This window comes from Anomalospiza imberbis, chromosome 5 (genome assembly GCF_031753505.1).
Source record: "Anomalospiza imberbis isolate Cuckoo-Finch-1a 21T00152 chromosome 5, ASM3175350v1, whole genome shotgun sequence".
NCBI lineage: Eukaryota > Metazoa > Chordata > Aves > Passeriformes > Viduidae > Anomalospiza > Anomalospiza imberbis.
Window position 1 is genome coordinate 48,887,691 of NC_089685.1, and position 21,103 is coordinate 48,908,793.

The 21,103-nt window shown below is 45.9% G+C and overlaps 2 long non-coding RNA genes across 2 annotated transcripts in view; one reads left to right on the forward strand and one right to left on the reverse strand.

Moving 5' to 3' along the window:
* LOC137474233 (uncharacterized) overlaps positions 1-21,103 on the forward strand; it is a 243,070-nt gene that overhangs the window by 75,431 nt on the left and 146,536 nt on the right. The window lies entirely within an intron of this gene.
* Positions 16,319-19,941, reverse strand: LOC137474213 (uncharacterized). Its single transcript, XR_010999233.1, has 2 exons — positions 17,943-19,941; positions 16,319-17,243 (listed from the first exon to the last, which is right to left on the reverse strand). It is a non-coding gene; the product is annotated as an uncharacterized lncRNA (long non-coding RNA).

Consider the following 21,103-nt stretch of genomic DNA (forward strand, 5'->3'; position numbering starts at 1 on the left):
TCAATGACTTGGCAAGAAAAAAGGGCATTGCAGGGACATGAATGACAGGCACAGTAATAAGGAACTCAGTTGTGTAGAATGTGTGACAGCTCAGACAACTCCATCAGAGATTAAAAAATATATTAACCAGTGAAAAACCTGGCTGTCTCCAGCATCATTTAGAGGTGATTGCCACAAAATCTTATCAATAGCAAGTACCAGCAGGAAAACAATCCTGAGGGCTTCTAGACTGTGCAGCTTTTGCTCTTTGGTCCTATGATCACTATTGCTTCCAACCAGAGCTGTACTAAAAGCACAAATTACCAGAGAAGACCTGTTCTAATGCTTGAGAAAGGCAAGGAGCAGGGGGCCACTCTCATCTGGAAACACAGGCTATGTCATGGTGCTGCTCTGAACCCCACAGCAGACACTTGGCACTTTACAGAACCACAGAATAGTTTGGGTTGGAAAGGAACTTAAATATCAGCCAGTTCCACCCCCTACCATGGGCAGGGACACCCTCCACTATCCCAGCTTGCTCACAGCCCCATCCAGCCTGGCCTTGGACACTGCCAGGGATGGGGCAGCCACAGCTTCCCTGGGAAACCTGTGCCAGGGCCTCAGCACCCTCACAGGGAAAAATTTCTTCCCAATATCCTATCTAAACCCACTCTCTGTCAGTGTGAAGCCATTCCGCCTTGTGCTGTCACTCCAGGCACATGTCAAGAGTCTCTCCATCTTCCCTGTAGGCTCCCTTCAGGGACAAGAAGACCACAATGAGATCACCCCAAAGCCTTCTCTTCTCCAGAGAGAAGAACAAGATGATCTTTAAGGTCCCTTCCAACCCCAAACCATTCTGTGATTCTCTGATCCCTTCTGCAGCAGAACACACCTTCAAGTCATATCACCAACCTGCTCTAAACAACTAAACACCAAATAATAGCAGTAGGAATTTCAAGCTGGGTCAAAGAATATCTCACCACTTAAGGCACCACAACCTTAGCTACCAGCACACACTTAAAGGTCTGATATGGCCAGATACCTTCTCAAAACTTGCACATACCTGGCCCTTTGAACTCCTGAATGGCATCAAATTCACTTCCTATGCAATTCAAGTGGATCAAACTGCTCTAGTGTTTGATGCATGCAGATATTCAGATGTAGCGTTTCACATACAGATAATAAAAATACTGGTAACTTATGTATGGAATTAGCTTCAATGAGAGGTAAATATCAGAGCTGAGGATGCCACAGAACAGGAAGGAAGGTGACAAACCCACAGCTCATATCTACATATGCACTCTTGCTAAACAAGCTGCTTATGGGATAACACATTTACAAGTCAGGAGAAGTTCAAGGATCATATCGTCAACACTTCCAGCAGATGAAGCACTACCTTGCTCCTTGGCAAATGTGCTTCAGAGCAAGCTCTGAACTCCTGAAATGCTGTCTTTGTGAATATATTGCCAAAAGAGTTTCTTGTCATCTCCCCTAATTCATGTTTTTTAACAACCACCTCAGCCCTCGATTGCTCGCAACAGAAATAAATGACAGCTGGTTTTATGAGTACTCTGTCAACAATGGGGAACACAATAATAGATGTTTTCACAGCAACAGAATTTCCCACAGAATAATAATTGAATGGCTGAATTAGCTTTGCTAATATGCAATCACCAGTTTATATATGTTTCTGGGGAAATACAGTGGTTTGCGGTGACAATCAGCTACCACTAAAACACCCTGAAGACCTCACCAAACTTTCCAGTACATCTGGGTCTAGTCCACAAAGCTCTTGTGCATGAAAAAATCCAAACTCACAGCAAAAAGAAGCCCTTAAGAGGCCCAGTGAAGCAGGTGAAGATGCTTCTGGCACAGGGATTCTGTTTCTTGATTGCCTCGCTTATGCACCATGCAACCAATTGCACAGACCTTGAAAGGTTTAGAAGAGATTACAGGAAGGGATTTTTGGCAGAGGTACTGAGCAGCCTGTCTCTGTGCATAGGACTGGGAGATTGCATCAACTCTTGTGTAAATTATGGTCTTAAATCCCAGTATTTTAATTTTACCAGCATAGATTTTTCAGTTTAATTAACCTGTGGGGGTCTCAGAACAGTCATTCATCCCCTCTGTGCTTCAGTTCCCAGAGCTGTGAAGGAGAAGGAAACCTTGTCTCTCCAACAGGAGTGTGGTGAAGGTGACCTGCAGTGAGTGGAGAGCCAAATCTGCCATGTTCCACCCATCTGGGTGCAAACTAGGGCACTTCTGGCTCTGGGGCTGCTGTCTTAGTGACCTTGGACCAGTAATTTCAAGTGTGAACCATCTAATAAAAGCTCTAAACCTAGGTGTCTACACGTAACAAACTTCTGCAAGGCTTAAGGGAGTTTTAAAGGCTGATCCAGCTGTCCACACAGAGGAATGTGCTGACATTCAGGGTGCCCCAAGGTATCTCACCTGAGCTCCCACTGTTCTGGTAGGCAAAGTATTCCTGCAAGCTCTGTGTCATATCTGTGAGATACACGAGGATAGCAGAGCTATCTTAAGGCATCTTCACAGTGGCACTGGACACATACATATGTACAGGCATCCTCTTTTATTCCAGACCCACCTTTTGTCTGCCTTGCCTACTTACTTGAGCAGTTCTTTGAGATAAGAACCTTCTCTCATGATGTTCTTTTGTCATCAAGCATCAGTCTTGATTGTGGGAGCCTGTCACTCTGTTTTTTTTAAAGGTTTTAAAGTTCTTTTAAAAGTTTTCTATGACTTCTGATGTTTACATATTTCTACTAGAGTTCTCATACACTGTTCATGTAAATAATGATTGTTTTGCAGTCTTCTTTGTGGGAGGAGAGAATTGATAATCTGTTGGTTTGACCAGTGTGGTTGGAGAGGTGACAATTTCATCCTCCAATCCACTGTCACTTTAAGAATTATATATATTGCGATGTCAGAAATAAAAGTTACTTCCTTTTTCTCTTTTAATCTTAGTGTGAGTGCATGAGTTATTTTGTGTCGTAGTGTGACAGAAGCCTGAAAAAGCCCTGTCTCCAAAAATGCATTTCCAAGTAACTATTAGGCCTAGAGAACTCAGAAACCTTCAACCTTTGTCTCAAAATCTGCTGTCTTTTCAGCATGTCTTGAATTAGTGTTATTTCAAAATTGCACTGTGACTGGCAAGGAGAAGGGACTTTAAGCTGATCCCAAGCATCATCCAAAAACTTCCCAGAAATGAGCTCAAAATTATGTATTGATCAATCAGGTAATAACAACCTCTTCCAAAAATACAAACAAAAAACCCAAACAAATCAAAATGCAAATCTTAGGTATCATGGTAGCAACAAGGATTTTATGCCAAGATGTTGGCATGAAAGGAGTGAGAAGCCAAAAGAAAGAGGTGATAAGCCTTCATTTAGACATCCAAGGGATGCCAGGAATATTGTTCTAGTCCTACAGCTCTACAAAAAACACAGAACAAACTTGATTGTCCAATAGAAGCAGCCTGTGGATCTCCAAACCCAGACCTCATGGCATTTCCCATATGCTGGAGCCACGGGTAGAGCACAGATGGAATTCCTGCTATAATTAGTGCAGTACCCATGTAATGAGACTAGAGTGCTGATGACTGCTGTCTCTTGTTTTCCCATCCCATCGAGGGAATACAGAATCTCCATGTACCTGTCTCTTGGTAGTGCTTGAATGTTTCAGTGCTTCTGAGAACTTCCCTCTTCCATTTCACTCCCACACAAACACCAACAGCACTGAGCTGAGAAATTAATTCTGACCAGCTATGCCTATTGAAGGGCAAACATATAATAGAACTTGCCACTGAACATCCACTGCCATTGGAGAAGGGATTATTTTTCCTTTTTTTTTCCTGCCCTCAAGTTTCTGATATTCCTCCACTATGTGCACTCAGCTGATCAAACGTGCCAGTCATAACAGCTGCTGCTTCAGAAGCTGGAGACATTAAATGGTGCACAAACATTGTGCAGGCCACCTGCAAATGTCTGGGGTTCACACTGTAGGAAAGAGGATGCTCTTGTAATTGAAATGCTGCTGTTGAAAGAAAATAATGTGTATTCTGTTTTTATAATCAGATGCTCTGAATTACCACACCAACATCTGTCAGCCTCGTGGGGATTCTGGAAGTCTAAGACAACTCTTCTTTTTTTTTTTTTTGTTTGCCTGGCAGATACCCATATCATCCTTCTTCTGCAGAGATGTGTCCACCAAATTAAACTTACCTGGATCCATCTGGGATGGTTCCATGCTTTCATTCCCTCTCCATAGAAATTAGTATGGCTCCTTTTCATCATCAAACCTTTCACCATAATTATGCCACCATAAAAATTTCTGACATGTGGTGGTCAACCAGTCTGTGATGTATCCCCAACTCTTTCCACTTCACCTTTTATTCCAATTTTGCCTGCTCCCTCCTTTTTTCCTGCTCATGCCTGCAAAGCACTGGATCGTGTCTAACATGCAGATTGCAGGCTCTGCAGAGTCTGATTCCCTGTGCAGTGACTACCCAAGTATTTATGACAGCAATAAAAACTGAGGATGCAAAATCCTCTTACCTCCTCTAATGATCTGGTACATCTGCTCCCAGTGATCTGGAAGCCAAATAGAGCAGATATTTATAGGAGCCAGAAAATGAGCAGTTCGACTTTCCAACTTCCAATGGTGGATTTTGGAGCCAATAGGCAGCACAGAGTGTTCTGATCTCTGTCCTCTAAAGCAATTACTGTGTGGAGAACAGCAGACACCGTCCTGAAATTCCATTATATTTACAATACCAAAAAAGATTCAGTTTTGTCATGGTTCATCCTGAATCTCTATGTGAGAAATAGAAGATTTCTCCCTGAGTTAAAGAAACTCATGACAAAAGACAGTGACCTGAAATCCTTACTGAGGCAACAAACTCCTCCACGCAGAAAAAAAAAAGGCAACATCTCTACTGGGCAGGACTTTGGCTGGATTTTATGTATTGTTCTCAAAGTGATGAACACTCTGTCCAAGGCCAGGTTGGATGGGGCTCTGAGCAACCTGGTCTAGTAGAAGGTGTCCCTGCCCAAGGCAAGGGGCTGGAACTGGATGATCTTTAAGTTCCCTTCCAACCCAAACCATTTTGGGATTCTCTGAAAACAGCATGGGTGATTCACTGGAGAAAAACTGCCATTCCCCCTCGATTTATTGCAGATAAAGAATGTGGTTGGGACTCCTCCAGTTCAGATTCCTTGTGCCTGTGGTGAATCAGTCAATAATAGAAGAGCCATACACAGTCAAACAGCTGCAGAGCTGCATCATAAAAGTGACATGGTTCCTTTGCAACTCCCCGAGGCGTTATGAGGTTTAATTACTGTTTTATTATTAGGGATCCTTACAGAAAGGCAATCTGTTCATGGCAAGAACTGTTAATATCATTGCTGCTGCTGGCAAGTAAAGTCCCAGTAAAGGTGGCAACAAATGAGCCAGAGTAACATGCATGAATTTCCTCTCCTCCTGCTTTCCATTTCCCTGCAACTGCATTATGTCCCAGGGAAAGTTAACCTGGCCTACAGGCATTGGTCTTGTCATAATGCCAGGCTACAGGCCAAATCCTGAGGGATGATGTGGGCTAGCTCAATGTACTTCAATAGACTTCATCCTTCCTTTTTATCTTGACCACTCTGAGAAGTTGGAACTGATCTTACTGATTTTACACGCCGCTTTGGTTTGTGGGATAGTCCTTGTTGCCCTACAGTGCTTTGAGATACAACCTTCTACACATCAGTGTGAGAAAAACACAATGACAGAGTATTCTCCTAGCTTGAAGGCAACAAACCACCCCTCTGAGAGGAAAACACTGATCTCTGCCACAGGAGAGAGGACGGAGTACAGAGCAGGCACTGACCTTGGACAGAAAGCCTGGTTCTGAGTATGCAGGTCACACACTCTTGTCTCATCTGTTTGTTAAAAAAAATGGAGGGTGTAGAGGGTGTACAATTTGTCTTCATCTGTCTTACAGCAGATGAACGAAACCTTTTAATGACTTTCTGTCAGGAGGAGATTTAGACAATTAGAATATGATATAATGACTCTGTAGCTAGCAAGGCCCAAACTAATGATATAAAGAAAGCAGACAGAAGAAAAAGGGGCCTCCTTTTGAAAAAAAAAAATCCTACATGGCTCATGAGCTTCCTTAAGACTACAGAGATTGTGCACTGAAATTAGGATAATTTGCTGAGCCCCAGGCTGATAGTTCCATCTCTGTGCTAAGTAGGTAAGGAAGAAGATTTAAAGAAAGATTTGGAGGTTTCCTGCTGCCCCTTGGAAAAGCATCTCCAAAGGCATGCATTTGGGACTTTGCTGAGTGCCAGCACAGGCTGCTTTGTGCAGTGCCAGAATTGCCCTCTGCACAATTCACCAACAGATCCCTCCCATCTGCTTACAAAACTATTCACTTCAGGATTTCATGGCCTCACCTGCCTAGCCTCTTCCCCAGGAGCAATGTCTCAGCCAAAAAACAGCTGCCAGCAGTAAGAGGTGATGAGAGAAGTGCCTCATGTCACATCTGAGAGCTCGCAGTGTGGAGCTGGGTACCCTGGGGAGCTGGTGACACTCCCTCAGCACTGTGGGAGGGGTGCAGCAAGGTTTCCACCCCGTGAATGGCAGCGATTTCTCATAGAGAGGACCGACCAGCTGTGGCCCTAAATTAATAGAATAACCCACCCCTCAGCACTATCAGGAAATCACTTCTGTTGGGGTCCTTATACCTCAGTTAAATGGATTATCAGAATATCCTGTAGATCCCAGGCAAATATTCATTCTCTCTGAGCTACCTGGAAATCAGCCATAGATGCCAGGGCTCAGCTGTAGACTAGGGACTTATGCCAGTCTTTTTATTACCTTATTTTGGTTTTTTTGACATGTAGTCATGAGCCTTTAGCCATGTCTCAGTCATCACAGTCTTGTCTTCTGTACTTGGGAACATTTAACAGCTGCAAGAAATCTCTTTAAAAGGTTGATTTAGCAACAAAATCATAGACTCTCTTGGATTCCAGGATCATTGGGTCTAACTCCTGGCCCTGCACAAACACCCCAGCAATCCCACCCTGTGCCTGAGAGTGTTGTCCAAATGCTCCTGGCGCTCGGGCAGCCTTGGGGCTGTGACCATTCCCTGGGGAGCCTGTTCAGTGCCCCAGCACCCTCTGGGGCAAGAACCTTTCCCTGATATCCACCCTAACCCTCCCCTGACACAGCTCCAGCCATTCTCTGGGTCCTGTCCCTGCTCACAGAGAGCAGAGATCAGGGCCTGCCCCTCCTCTTCCTCTCCTGAGAAGCTGCAGAACTGCTGTGAGCTCTCACTCGGGATACTCTGCAACTGGACTGTTATGCTGAATGAAAGATTTTTTTTTTCACTGTGGATCATGAGAGGGAATGTTTGAGAAACATTGGCACTATTTGTACCAAAATGGTCCAACTCACACATCCCCTGGACAGGACTGGCAAGTGTAAATCATAGAATGGTTTGAGTTGGAAGGGAGCTTAAAGATCATGCAGTTTCAAGACCCCTGCCATGGGCAGGGACACCTTCCAGTAGACCAGGTCCCTTCCATAGATCCAAGAGAGGGCCTGAAGCCACTTAAGCCCATGATGATGCATCTTAAAGGAATGCATTCATTGCCAAATATGATGTTCTGATTTGAATGACACCCTCAACAGAATTTTACTCTCTTCTGACATCACTCCTTCCATGGTCTTTGTTCACACAGAGGTTTTGATGACCTTAAGCTTTCCTCCACAGCTCTTTAGTCCCCAGGTATGCAGCATTTCATTTGACCTCTTCTGAGGCCTTTCAAATTTGCCTGCTCCTCCACCAAAATGCAGTGACCAGTGACCAAACCCTATTTTCCAATAAAAAACACCTAAGGGGGAAAAAACCTTCAGTCACTTCTGACACTTCTGTTTTTTTGGGGTTTTTTGTGTTTTTTTTTTTTTTTTTCACATATAGTACTCCTCTCCATAGTGTTAACTCTGTTAAAAATGTAGTAAAATGCTGAGAGTTTTGAGAAGTATAAGTTTGCATCACATTTATCACAGAAATGAAGAGTTTGAGAGTATTATTAGTAATCTTAGTGGAAAATTGTAATTAAAAAATAAAACTAAACAAAAAACCAGAAAACCAAATCACCAAACAACCCTGTAGGTATTGCTTAGTCACTGCCTTGTACTTAGTGCAAAATAAATACATTTGTGCTGAGTAAATCAAACATTAAATGCTGTGAGATCAGCCCTGGCAGGAGGATGGATATGCACCTTTTGCAAGAGCTGAAAGAAGGATGCTCCTGGACAACTCTCACCTGAATCTGGCAGGGAGGTGATAACAACCAGGCTTTGAGATGGACTGGCAGAGTCCTGTGCCCACACAGACCTGGCAGAGAAAGGGGTGGTAAGGCTGGAGCCTAGGCAGGTGTGGTGTGGCATGGTTGTAACCTGCCAGACTCACAGCATTCTACCTCTTTTGCCTATTGCAAATAATTAATTAACTGAACGAGACTAGGGCTATGCAGAATATGCTTTTCTCTTTTTTTTTTTTTTTAACTTGGTTTACTGTCTCATTGGTTTTTATTTTTTTTAGATTAACAGAGAATTGTCACTGACATCTCTGACCTCTGCTGAATTTCCATTTCCCTCAGGTGAGCAAATTACAAGGCCAAATCTATAAACAGAAGGCATTATGTAATTTTTTAAGACTGGAATTGAGTACCATCAGGAACTGTTTCAGTTAGGATGGATCCTAAACTAGATTTTTTTTTATTTCTACCACTAGAGGCCCGTAATGTGCTGCACATTTGGAAAAATCCACATTATGTCAGTGGCATGAGAGTACTGTGAGTACAAATCTGCACCATGATTGTAAAGAAGTTTCTACATATTTAATTTCAGCTTCTGAAGACAACTTTCTGCCAATGGCAGAACAAGTTCAAATAAGCAACTTTTCAGCAGTTTAATAAGAGAAAACACTTAATAAGCAACTCACTAAATATTTATGAATATGAGCAATTTTCCTCAGCTCTCTTTAAAACCCGTGGACTGATCACTTGTGTAACATTGCTTTGATTGGGATTTACTGAGCAGACACCCAGCCAGCTGATTTCAAGTTAGGAATAAATAGAAATTCAGGAATTCACATCTAGGGTGTTGGTGCATTTGTTTTGATAGTATAGCACAACTGACATCTTCACTGGTGTTGGTGGTCTGGAAAAAGTACCTCACCTATGCATGAAGGCTTAATGCTCTTAGAGAAATACTTTTTTATTCTAAAGTAATCATAAGAGATGGGTATTTCCAAAACAATAGTGCTGTTTATATTGTGATGGGGGGGTTGTTTTGGTTTGGTTATCTTTCATGTTGATTTGGCTACCTGATCACTCTGCTTTGATCTGATAGGCAAATCTGCTCGTATAGAGACACCTTTTCTGTGGATTTCAGAGTAACCCCTGAGATCTCTCTGTAAGTGAATTTCTGTGGGTAAAAGCAAGCTGAGCACTCAGACTGATGGTTTTCTACTCCTGACATGCCCCAGTCCAGGTCTAACAATTACTTTCTTACCAGTTGGCCATCGGTCCATGGGCAGAGCCACTGATCTTTCACAATATTTATTTCAGAGCTGCTGCTTCATCCTGAAGAGCACATTTCTTCACAAATCACTCTCACTGGAGATGTTTGCAAAGGAAGGTAAGAGATGGCAGCAGGAATTGCTTCCTGGGATAAGATTCATCTCACCTAAGTTTACCCACCTGAAAGTTAGATGTCTTCAGCAAACCCACAGACCCTGGAGAGAAACCAGTGTTTCTGGGAGGTGAGTCACCGAGCCTGTCAGCTCTGCCATGAATCACCAGTTAGCAGTGCTTTGGTTTTGTACTGACAAAATAAAGCACCCAGAAGAGCCCAGACAATTAACTGAGACTATGTGCCTGAGTGTCATTGTTCAGATGAGGGGAAATATCCCTTTTGCTGCCCCCAGTGCTGGGTATCGATGGCAGTACTGGCAATATGCAGCTGTGAAGCTCTCAGCTGAGGGCTCTGGGAGGTAATTTCTCTGTGTGGGACATCAAGCAAGCAAAGTCGAGTGTAAAGAACTGGAGATGCTTTGATTTGCTGGTGCTGCCGCCCCCAGTGCTGTAAGTGACTACATAAAACATGAGGGAGTCAGACTTACCCAGAGCCCCGTGACCAGTCCTCTGCCAGCCACTGATGGCACAGGACTGTGACATCCCCACGGGAGGTGCTGTGCTTTCCTGCCCTGACCTTCCCTTTCTGGGGCACTGCCACCGTCTTTCTCTGAGCCCGGGTCCGGGGGTCACTGCAGAGCCTGAGCACAGCAAGGCAGTGAAAAAGCGAGGGGAGGAGGCGTTTTGGAGGTGGAAGCGCTTCCCTTGCCACCCAAGCCAAAGCCTGGAGGTGACTCATCCTCCTCTGCACCCGCTCTCGCACAGCTCCTTCACATGTGGCTCTTCCCTTCCTTCCCCTTCCTCTCCCTCCCCATAGAGGTGATCCAAAAAGTCCTTCTTTCCCCAGAAACTGATCCTTTTCTTGCTTGGTCACTGGTGTATCCAGCCCTGGTTTTATGCACTGCTTCAGGCACTGCACAAGTTACTGCAGAACAGGGCAGGAAATCTGACACACTTGGTGGAATAAGCATTCCAAGTCAGGGGCTCAGCAGATATAAACTGCTCCAGAGTAAATATGACCCTCAGTCCTCCCTTTGTCTCTTGGGACAGCAAATGCAAAATGCCCCTGGTGAAGACTTGGAAAGCAGACTGGTTTAAACTGGGCACAGCTTTGCTGATTTTTAAAACTGTGCTGCTTCTAATTCCCACCAGCATGGGAATGTTCGATAACAGCCTTATTGTGCGCTTCAGCGCCCAGCAAAGCCCATCTTCCCACACACAGCAAGGAGGTGTCTGCTAAAATTAAACGTCATTCTCGCTGGCATTGTAGCACACCGAATTTTCTTGCTGAAATGTGGCATGTGGAAGAGCTGATAAACAAATCCTCCAGGCTGAGACTTCAAAGAGGGGAAGGCAGTAAGGCAGCATTATGCTGCCTCTCCCCAGCTGTAGAATTGGGGCTGTAACTCTCTGGAACAGAGAGGATCCGAGCCTCGCTGTCCCTGGCACACTCATCCTAACAAAGCAGAAGTGCCAGAGGACTCGGTGACCCTGGGAAGCTGATCAGCTTCTCCCTCCAGGAAACTCTCACCATGGGAAGCCAGCATTCCCTTCCTGGGGTTGTTAAAGGATACACACACCCCTGGACTCATCAGAGAAGGCTTCCCTCCTCTCTTTCTAAAGGCTACATCAGTAGGCTGATGCAAACATTTCAAAAAACTACATGGGAAGTACAGAAAGATCCATCTCATCCTAAACCAAGTCCTTCAGCCTGGCTGAGGCTGCCCTTGAGGCAAACAGCTTAGCTTTGCACACAGAGACAGGCTCCCTCAGCTGCCCTGAGCAGGTGTGGTTGGTCTGACGTCAGGGGACACCAGCTGAAAGGTCAGGCCTTTCTCCTGGGCCCTTATGTTTCACAGGACACTGGGGCCATACTGTTGCACTTGAAGCAGTCACTCCTGTATTTAATAAAAAGCAAAAATGAGCCTTCTGGCAATGGAGGCAGAGCACCTCAGCGTGACTCCATTGCAAATTGTTCTCCTCCCTCAAAAAACATGGGGAACCATCAGGAAAAAGGGAGGTGAAAACAATCCAGCAACCAGGGCCGGGCATGAGATCCACCAACAAAAATTCATTTTTAGCACTAACTCTCCAATGAGCAGCTTGCTTTAGCCCTTCTGGAAAGTCCTTACCTTCTCATGCAAGATGGATATTCACAGCAATATCCTTTAGACAAGCTCAGACCACCACAGAAATATATACAGTATCACTTTCTCTGATCCTATTACACCTTCTTTGAGAGGGAAAGTGTTCTTCCTGCAAGCGTAAGTATTTGTGCTCTGGAGATTTCCCCTCATTCCTCAGTGTCTGTACAACACACCAAGAACTTAACACTGAGTTTATAAGTTGCTTCTAAATTAGGATTTTAACACCAATGATGAGAACACCTGCACTCACAGAATCTCAGTATCCCAGGATGGCTCAGGCTGGAAGGGACCACAGTGGGTCACTGGTCCCACTAAAAGATCATCCATTTCCAAATCCCCTGTCATGGGCAGGGACACCTTCCACTAGACCAGAGCCCCATTCAGCCTGGCCTTGGACACTGCCAGGGATGGGGCAGCCACAGCTTCCCTGGGAAACCTGTGCCAGGGCCTCAGCACCCTCACAGGGAAGAATTTCTTCCCAATATCCAATCTAACCCTGCTCTCTGTCAGTGTGAAGCCATTGCCCCTTGTCCTGTCACTCCAGGCCCTTGTCCAGAGTCTCTCTCCATCCTTCCTGAGGGCTCCCTTCAGGCACTGCAAGGCCACAATGAGGTCACCCCAAAGCCTTCTCCTCTCCAGGCTGAACAATTCCAATTCCCTCAGCCTTTCCTCCCAGCAGAGCTGCTCCATCCCTCTGATCCCCTTGGTGTCCCTGCTCTGGCCTGGCTCCAGCAGCTCCCTGTCCTTCCTGTGCTGGGATCCCAGGGCTGGATGCAGCCCTGCAAGGGGGTCTCAGCAGAGCGGGGCAGAGGGGAAGAATCCCATCCCTTGATCTGCTGGAGTCCATGCAATAAAACATATGGACACTGGAAAAAATGCCAGGCTTCTTTCCCCCCCTCCATTTCAATTTCTTAGCTTAGGGATATAAGTAAGGGACAACTCTCCTCAAGCTGATGAAATTCTGCTACTACCAGCATTCTATTCAGCACGCACACTCAGATAGGTTACAGCTACTGAACACATAAAACAGAGATGCCCTGCATGCAAACACAGCTTCTGTCTTTTCTGGAAGTGGAAGCCTGCACAGGGAAGTGATGGCACTCCCACCACAGCGGCACCCTTCCTGTTCCCATCCTGGAGCAGGGTGGGAAGCAAAGACTGAGCACCCTGCTCCCAGCTCACACAGCAAAGTCACTGAGGCAGAAGGCTTGGATGAAGGAGAAGGGGAAGGCAGGGAGAAAGGAAAGTTCCTTCTGCCTTTCAAAACTAAATACCAGATTTAGAATTAATGAGCAACTCATGTGTTTGGTTTGAGCCAGGTTCAAGGCAGGCAGGTGCTGGGCCAGCAGCCTCTGCAGTGCTGTCAATGCCTTCCACTGCTGATCTGCAGTTCCTTAACATCTTGGCATGTGGGGACTGCTCTGGCATCCACCTCACTTGAAATCTGCTGCCCACGGCCTCAGGGAACAGCCATGTCCTTTGGGACCCTCATTCCCTCTTTTTCCCCTATTCACAGAGAAGACAATGACTGCAAGAATAGAATGGAATAGAACAGAATAGAACTAAATATTTCAGTTGGAAGGGACCCACAATATTTATTTACATCCAGTCCAACAGCTGGAGCATGTCAGGGCTGACCAAAGGTTAAGGACATTGTCCAAATGCCTCTCAAACCCTGATGGACCTGGGGCATTGGCCACCTCTTCAGGAAGCCTGGTCCAGTGTCTCACCCCTCTCTTGGTAAAGAAATGCTTCCCAATGTCCAGTCTAAAAATCACTCAGGCCAGGGGAATATGCTGCATTTTCTGCCACTGCAGAGACAGAGAACTTGGGAAAAGGAAGGATAAATATCCCCAGAAACTTTTCTCTGAAAAACGGACTTGGATATTGAAGCTATGGCTGCTGTTGTGCCATCATTCATGCTGACATTTGTTGTTGTGATCAGCTATTAAATTCAGGTAAGGAAACTCTCAAGTAAAGGCTTAATGAAAACCACTAATATTTCATCTTTCCTTTCCTTTTTTCCTATGTGCATATTTGAGGGGAAGATGGCGTAGAAATGACTACTTTCTTTCCTTTCAACCCTTTTACCAATGTGGGATTTCTGCCATTTGGCTAAGTTGACTTAGAATTTTTATCTATAATAATTAGGATTTATCTGAAGCTGCTCTAGTGAGCTAGGCATGAGGATCTAGAATGAAAGACTGGTTGTTACTGTGAAAGCTGTTATTACTTCAGTTTCTGAGCCTGATTGTGCTGGCCCTCCATTTCTTTGAGAAATAAGAGTAAATGACATCCAGTCCTCATGGATTTCTGACTATCAGTGTCTGGGAAGAGACCTGATGCACTTGCAAACTAAAATAAAGTCTATCCCTCCCCCAAAATAATAAACCTCCCAAAATACTAGGACACCAAGACCTACTGGGACTCCCAAGCATTTGTAGAAGATGTGTGTATGCTGAGAGGGAATACTATCTGTTGTTGCCATCTTGAATGCACAGGAAACGTTTATTTTGTGGATATGAATCCTTCTGTTGCAATTCTTCACGCATAGGAGGTGGCAGGATTTCCTCTAAGAAGAAATTAAAGTCCTTGCATGCCCCTACACTGATCTATCCTTCAGGATTCCCGTAAGGACTTGGAGCAGCTTATTTGTCATTTGTTAATCAAACTCAAGGGGATTTTTAATGTGAAAAAAGTCCTTTGAATGAGACAGTTGAGTGCATCCAGTAAGGGTTGCTCTAAGATGCAGACTGGCAGTCAGTACAGCTGATGTTTGGTCCCAGAATTTTAACCCAAAGACTGACAACTTTTTTTAGCTTTTTTTTTTTAATTCTAGGAAAAAACATGGCGGGGTGGGGCGTGGAAAATTGCTCTTAAAAATCTTCCACATGCTGCCACAGAGCTCAGAGCGAGAGACTCACCAATATTTATGACTCCAGGGTCAGCACTGCTAATTGAATTAATTGAGGCTGTGCTGATTTGCACTGTCAGAGAACATGACACCAAAACGCTGCATTTAAATTCATTTTCCCCATGTTTCCAGAGTTCTAATGAGAGACAAATTGCCTCTCCCTCAAGAGTCATAGGGTAAGGTGGTATATAAAATAAGAGCTGTTTGACTCCCCCTATACCATTAGGAGCAGGGAACGAGAAGAGAATATAGATGGAGCGAGTGTGTTTGTCAAGGAGGAGCAGGAAGGAGATGGAGATCTGCTGATGCTGACAGTATTTCCATGATCTCCAGATTTCCCCTGCAGCATCCCACCCCTACTAAAGCACCCCCTCCTCCAAATGGAGCACTTTGGGACCCTGCTGTGCTATCTGTGTCAGAGCAGAAGTCACACACCAGTTCTGCTGTATCAAGCAGGGATCCTCCTTGCTGTGCATCTCTCCAGGACCCAACCCAGCAACTCCAGCAGTTTGTCCCTAGAGACTGATCACCTCTTGCCGTGCTTCAGACACAGAACCTCTTGGCCATCCCACTTCTGGAGGGGATTGCTGGCTGCCCATTCCTCCAAGTGCTCTGCATCAAACCCAGCTAATGCTATGCACAGAGCCCTGTAACCCAGGTGAACTGTGGCTCACTCTGCTACTGCTATCTGCTTACACCTCAGCTGCCTCCTCCAAATGATGGCTGCTGACCTGGTAATTTAAGCCTTGTCTCCCTTCACATGATTATATCATTCCTAGAAGCTGCAGTTGGCTTTGTAATGGAGCAGGTCCTCTGTTCAGGCCCAAGGGCACTTTCTAGGATGCTGTGGTAATCCTCACAAATTCCCCTGTCCTCCAGGTGTCATCTGATGCATCACCAGATGCCACTTGGCTTGGATGCAGAGTGCTGTGCACACCATGAGTTTTCCAAGTTCCCATACCAATAAACCAGTTGCTCATTCCCCTTGCTGGCTGTTGTTCATGAGAAGCATGAAAACTGCAAGCCACGATTATAAGCAATTATAAGCTCCTGTCCTTATGTGATTCCCATGAAAAGAGCATGGGAGAACTTCGAGTGGGAGGTGCCCCTGCTCATGGCAGCAGGGTTGGGGCAAAATGATCTTTAAGGTCCCTTCCTGCCAAAACCATTCCATGAGCTTTGTGATCTTTGGAGCAAAACCTTATAGGCACAGAAAAGTGCTGTCTCCTCCTATGCAGAAATTGAGGTGCAGGACACCTTTCCCTTTTCAGGAGGAGATGGAACTTTGTGGAGCTGGAGATATGTAATGGACAAGGGATTTTCCACCCCTCAGTCCCTGGAATGAGCTCTGCTGAGAGAGGCCAACTTGAACTGCTGCCTGAATGCTGCAGTAACAAACTGGCCAAGCTGGCAGCTGCTGAGCCATTGGTAGTCACACTCCCAGAATGGCCATCAGCTGCCACTTTGACAGGAATCCAGCATTGTTTGGTGGCATTTACCTTAGGGGACAGATATTTCTCTGCATCAGGGAGAGCAATTTAAGCTTTCAGAACAGTGTCTATATGTTTATTTTTTTTTTTTTCATTCAAGAATTATTCCTGTCACAGCTCAGACTCTGACTCAACTAAATTAGCATTGGAAAGGTCACCTCACAGAAACTGAGGTAGATGAAGGACAGGAAGTCATACACCATTTCCTTCCCTTCCTTGCTCCAGAAGGGAAAGTCTAAACATTTCTATGCTTGTGCCTGCCTCTGGTCCTGTGCAGGGCCAGGAGTTGGACTTGATGGTCCTTGTGGGTCCCTTCTAACTCAGGGTATTCCGAGATTCTGTGAGATGACATTATATTAGCTATGACTGATCAAGTTTACCTTTATCTGTAGCCAGCAGAGAAACCTTCCAAAACAGTGCTTTTTCTCTTTTTCTGATGAAATATGTTTGAAAAAGAGTGGAAACCACAGAATTAGCTGGGAATGCTGGCCCTCAGGCAGTGTGCTCCTAGACATATCAAATTTAGTAATGTATATTTAATAGTATGTCATTAAGATGATGATGAGTTGGTTTCATCCTCATAAATCACACATCTCACTGCACGATCCAACTAGATTGCTCCAGTTTTGTTTCAATAATATTTAAGGGACTAGGCCATGTTAACAGGCTAATTTTCATGCAGTCCATGCCTACAAGTACAGCTTTGCCTGATATTTCTATGTCTCATCCAGCAGCTCCCGGATTCTTTATGAGATGGCAAAAATGAGGTAACTATAATCCATTGTTATATGTGTTTCTGCTAACAATAAAAATCATCATGGATTTGCTGTCTGTAGAGCACCTGTCCATCCTTCCTGGAACAAAGATGCTGTAGAAGTGTTTCACCTCATTATTCAATTATTTAGTCCAGTATTAAAAACTAACTTCTAGCTGGGAAAACTCACTCTTAATATTCAATCTAATCCTCCTCTCTGTCAGTGTGAAGCCGTTCTCCCTTGTCCTGTTGTCCTGGCTTGTAAGATAAGCATATATTCTATTTGCCATCTGTTGGAGGTGGGACAGGTATCTTCTGTTAAGTTGGGCAGTTTTCTTATCTCTTCCAAGAACAATGTCTCCCTCCGGGGAGATATCTTCTGTTAATGGGCCATTGAATGACTCACTGCGTGACTGATAAAGTTACATCATCCCATTGTGAGATGCTCCACCCAGAGGGAGGAGCCAAGCATCCCTACCTGCATAAAATCAGCATTTTTTGGGACAGCAGAACAGCCTCTTTCCTGGATTCCCAAAGGAGCAGCTTCTTCTCCACTGGATTCCCAGAGGAAGACCAGGCCCATCTACTCTATCACCAGACCTTCAGAGAAAACTACACCCTTCTACAGGACCACCACTTCAGCAGCATTTCATCTGCCACTCCAGGAGGAGCAGCCACCACTTAACTGCACTATCACCAACACCCTGACTCCTCAGGGTGTCAGGTTTCTGACTCCATCAGTAGTTTTGTTTGTAATAATAACTTTTTTTTTTTTTTAGTTTTTTTTTTCCTAGTAAAAAACTGTTATTCCAATTCCCATATCTTTGCCTGAGAGCCTTTTTATTTTGAAACTGTGGTAATTCGGAGGGAGGGGGTTTACCTTTTCCATTTCACAGGAGACTCTTGCCTTCCTTCACAGACTCCTGTCTTTTCAAACCAAGACACCTGTCACTCCAGGCCCTTGTCAATAGTCTCTTCATCTTTCCTGTGGGCTTCCTCCAGGTGCTGGAAGGCTGCAAGTTGTGTGGATGTTGAGGGCTGCAAAAGGACTCTCTCTGGGAGAGAACCAGACATGCAATTTTGCAGGCACAGCCTCAAACCACTGGTTTCCACACCATGACATGATAGCTAGTGAATGCAACAGTCCTCCAGGGTCCTGTCTCTGCAAAACTGGAGCTGACCCTCACTGTTTGGTCCAGCATGCCAAGGTTCACACAGCCACATTTTTAAATCTGCCCTTCCCCTGGAAACCAGGGTTTTCTAATGGCCTGAGAAACACACTGCAGTTTCTGCCCTTTGTTCCCTACAGGGATTGGTGTTAATCTGGTGGTTCTCTGCTAGCGCCTCTCCTTTGCCTTAAGGATAAACTCAGTGCACATTTCAAGAATTGCTCGTGCAGTACAAGTTATTCCAGCAGATTCTAACACAAGAGAGGAACCACTGAGAGCAGCACAAAGTCGGTGGGAGGCAGTGCTTGGAGAAAGCCCAGGACCAGAGCAGCAGACCCAGGAAGGAGAAAGCAGAGACAGCCCAGAGAGCAGAGGCAGAGGCAGTCTGTGTGTGGCAGCACCCTGCATCTCCACAGGAACTGTGTGACAGGGTCAGTGACTGACATCTGAGACACAGCAGAGCGGTGCTCGGAAGCACAGGGTCTCCTCTGAGCTGGCTTTCCTTCACTGCCTCATCTCATGATCATGGCTACATCCAGAAGCTACCAGCAACATCTTCCCTAAAACCACCATTTTTGTACCTGTTTCCACCAGCACTCCCCTGGATTTCAACGAGACTGCTGAAAGGAGAAGGAAAACCACTGGAAATTATTGTCCTGGCTGGTCTGGGGGTGCAGCTTTTCCTGTGTGTAAGCACAGCCACTTTGTATTCACAGCAATTCATGGTTCCCCTGGGGCTAAACCCCCTCTCAGTGTCTGCTGAGCTGGTGCTCACCTATAGCTGGTGATCATATGGAGGTGTGGGGGTGGTGACACACGCTTGGAGGCAATTCCAGTCACACAAATCCAAAAGAAAATTCATAGAGGAGCCACCTGAAGCAGAGCAGTCACTGCAAATGCCACCTCTCTGCCATCATGGAGCATGTTCAAAGCATGGAGGTTTCCACAGGTCAGGGACACAGCAGCAAAAACAAGGCAAATATAATCTTCTGGGTATTAGTGGAAGGATATGGGTAATAAAAGGTCAGCTAGCTCAGGAGAAGCCCCTTTGATATTTCAGATCTGCCTGACATCTGAGAAGTCTGCTGCCTTCCAGAGCTTCCAGCAACAGAGCTGGAGCTACTGTTTTTCTCAGGCTCTTTTCTCCATGCCTGTGGCAAGTAAAGCAAGGACATATTCAGCACTGCCTGGCTTGAAAATGCTGTTTTCTGGGATGAGGGAACTCCAAGTCCTTACATGGCTACTGCTAGGGAAACATGTTGTAAAAAGAAAAGGCCCAGAGTTCATTTCCATTCCTGCTCCCACATTGCCCAGCCACCATGTCCCCTTCCTTAGGTTTGGCCTAGGGCTGGCATCTAAGAACACAGATTCAAAACAGGCTTCTACTGCCCTGCCTCCCTAGTTTTTCTTCTACCCCACAGCAACTACCACATTCCCAGCCTTGCTAAGGTGGTGAAATGCCAGAGGGCTTTTGCTGGAGGCTGCATGTGGCTTCAGATTGGAAGAGTGTAGGTTTAGATTGGATATCAGGAAGGAATTCTTCCCTGTGAGGGTGCTGAGGCCCTGGCACAGGTTTCCCAGAGCAGCTGTGGCTGCCCCATCCCTGGCAGTGTTCCAGGCCAGGCTGGATGGGGCTCTGAGCAACCTGGGATAGTGGAAGGTGTCCCTGTCTATGGCAGGGGCTGGAATGAGATAATCTTCAAGGTCCCTTCCAACCCAGGCCATTCTAGGATTCCATGACGATTCTCTGTGGATCATAACTGAGAAAGAAAGGGTGGCAGCCAGCTCAGGAGCTGTATCCTTCAGATGGGAGGTCAGGAGCAGCACTTTCCAGTTCTGCTTTTTGGACCTGCAGCACAGCTTTACTGTTGTTAAGTCAAAACTCTAGATTCAAGAAGTCATGGCCACAGCTAAGCCAGCAGCCTGAAACCTGACCTGGATTTATTCTGTGAGCATGTGTTCCTGTGCTCAGGGTGTGACTGTGCTTGGATGTGGGGATGGCACACAGTCTGATTGCACAATTAATCCTTCATTACTAAGGTACTTGCTGCCTTCTCAGCTGCTAGGAGGGAGGGAGACAGACAGATGAAGCCCTGACATTTTGTCTGCACAGAACTAGAGACCTGGACTTCTCCAGAGAGGAAATGCTGCTGGATACTGCCAAAAAAAAGGACTTTGCTGTGCTCGTTTCCCTGACTTAGGTCTGTTTGGGGATACATAGATGGAGCTGCTGCTACAAAATGTCTCCTACCCACAGAGCTCTTGGTAACATTTTTCTCATGGTTCCCAAGCTCCTCTGTCTCCACAGAGAACAAAAGAACATTCCCATTGCCTTTGCAACACAAACACATCCTCACCTCAGCCAGCTGCATCAATCGTGAGCCTTGTGTAAAGCAAATCCTTTTCTGAGGGCTCGCTACTGCAGGCAGAGCTCTCCGGGGCCGGGACCGCATCATGGCTCGGCTCAGCTCTGGGCACCCCGTGCGCAGCAGCAGCATCTGCAAAGTCATCGAGCCTTGGCTGCAGAGAGCTGTGCCGAGCTGGAGCCCAGCTCCGTGGGCACTGTGCACTCCTGCCCACAGGAACAGGCTCTGGGAGCACGGGAAGCCTCGCCGTGACCTTGCAAGGTCGGCCAGAGAGGAGAGGGGCAGAGGAGCCCAGGCTCTCCCACAGCGGGGCACAACCTGTCACACCATCCATTCTAAATTCCCCTCTCGCTCTGCCCCCTCTTCCTCCTCCTCTCTGGTGGAGGACAGGAGAGGTTGCTGGATCACCTGGTCGTGTCCAGCTGTCGTCATGCCCCTGATGACTGCGGTGTAATTATAGGAAGTTGTCCTGGCCCAGCTCCAGAAGCCAAGGACTCAGGTCTGGTATCCAATCATTTCTTTCCCCCGCAACTCAGGAACACTCAGCCTCTGCAACTCCAAACAGCTCTAG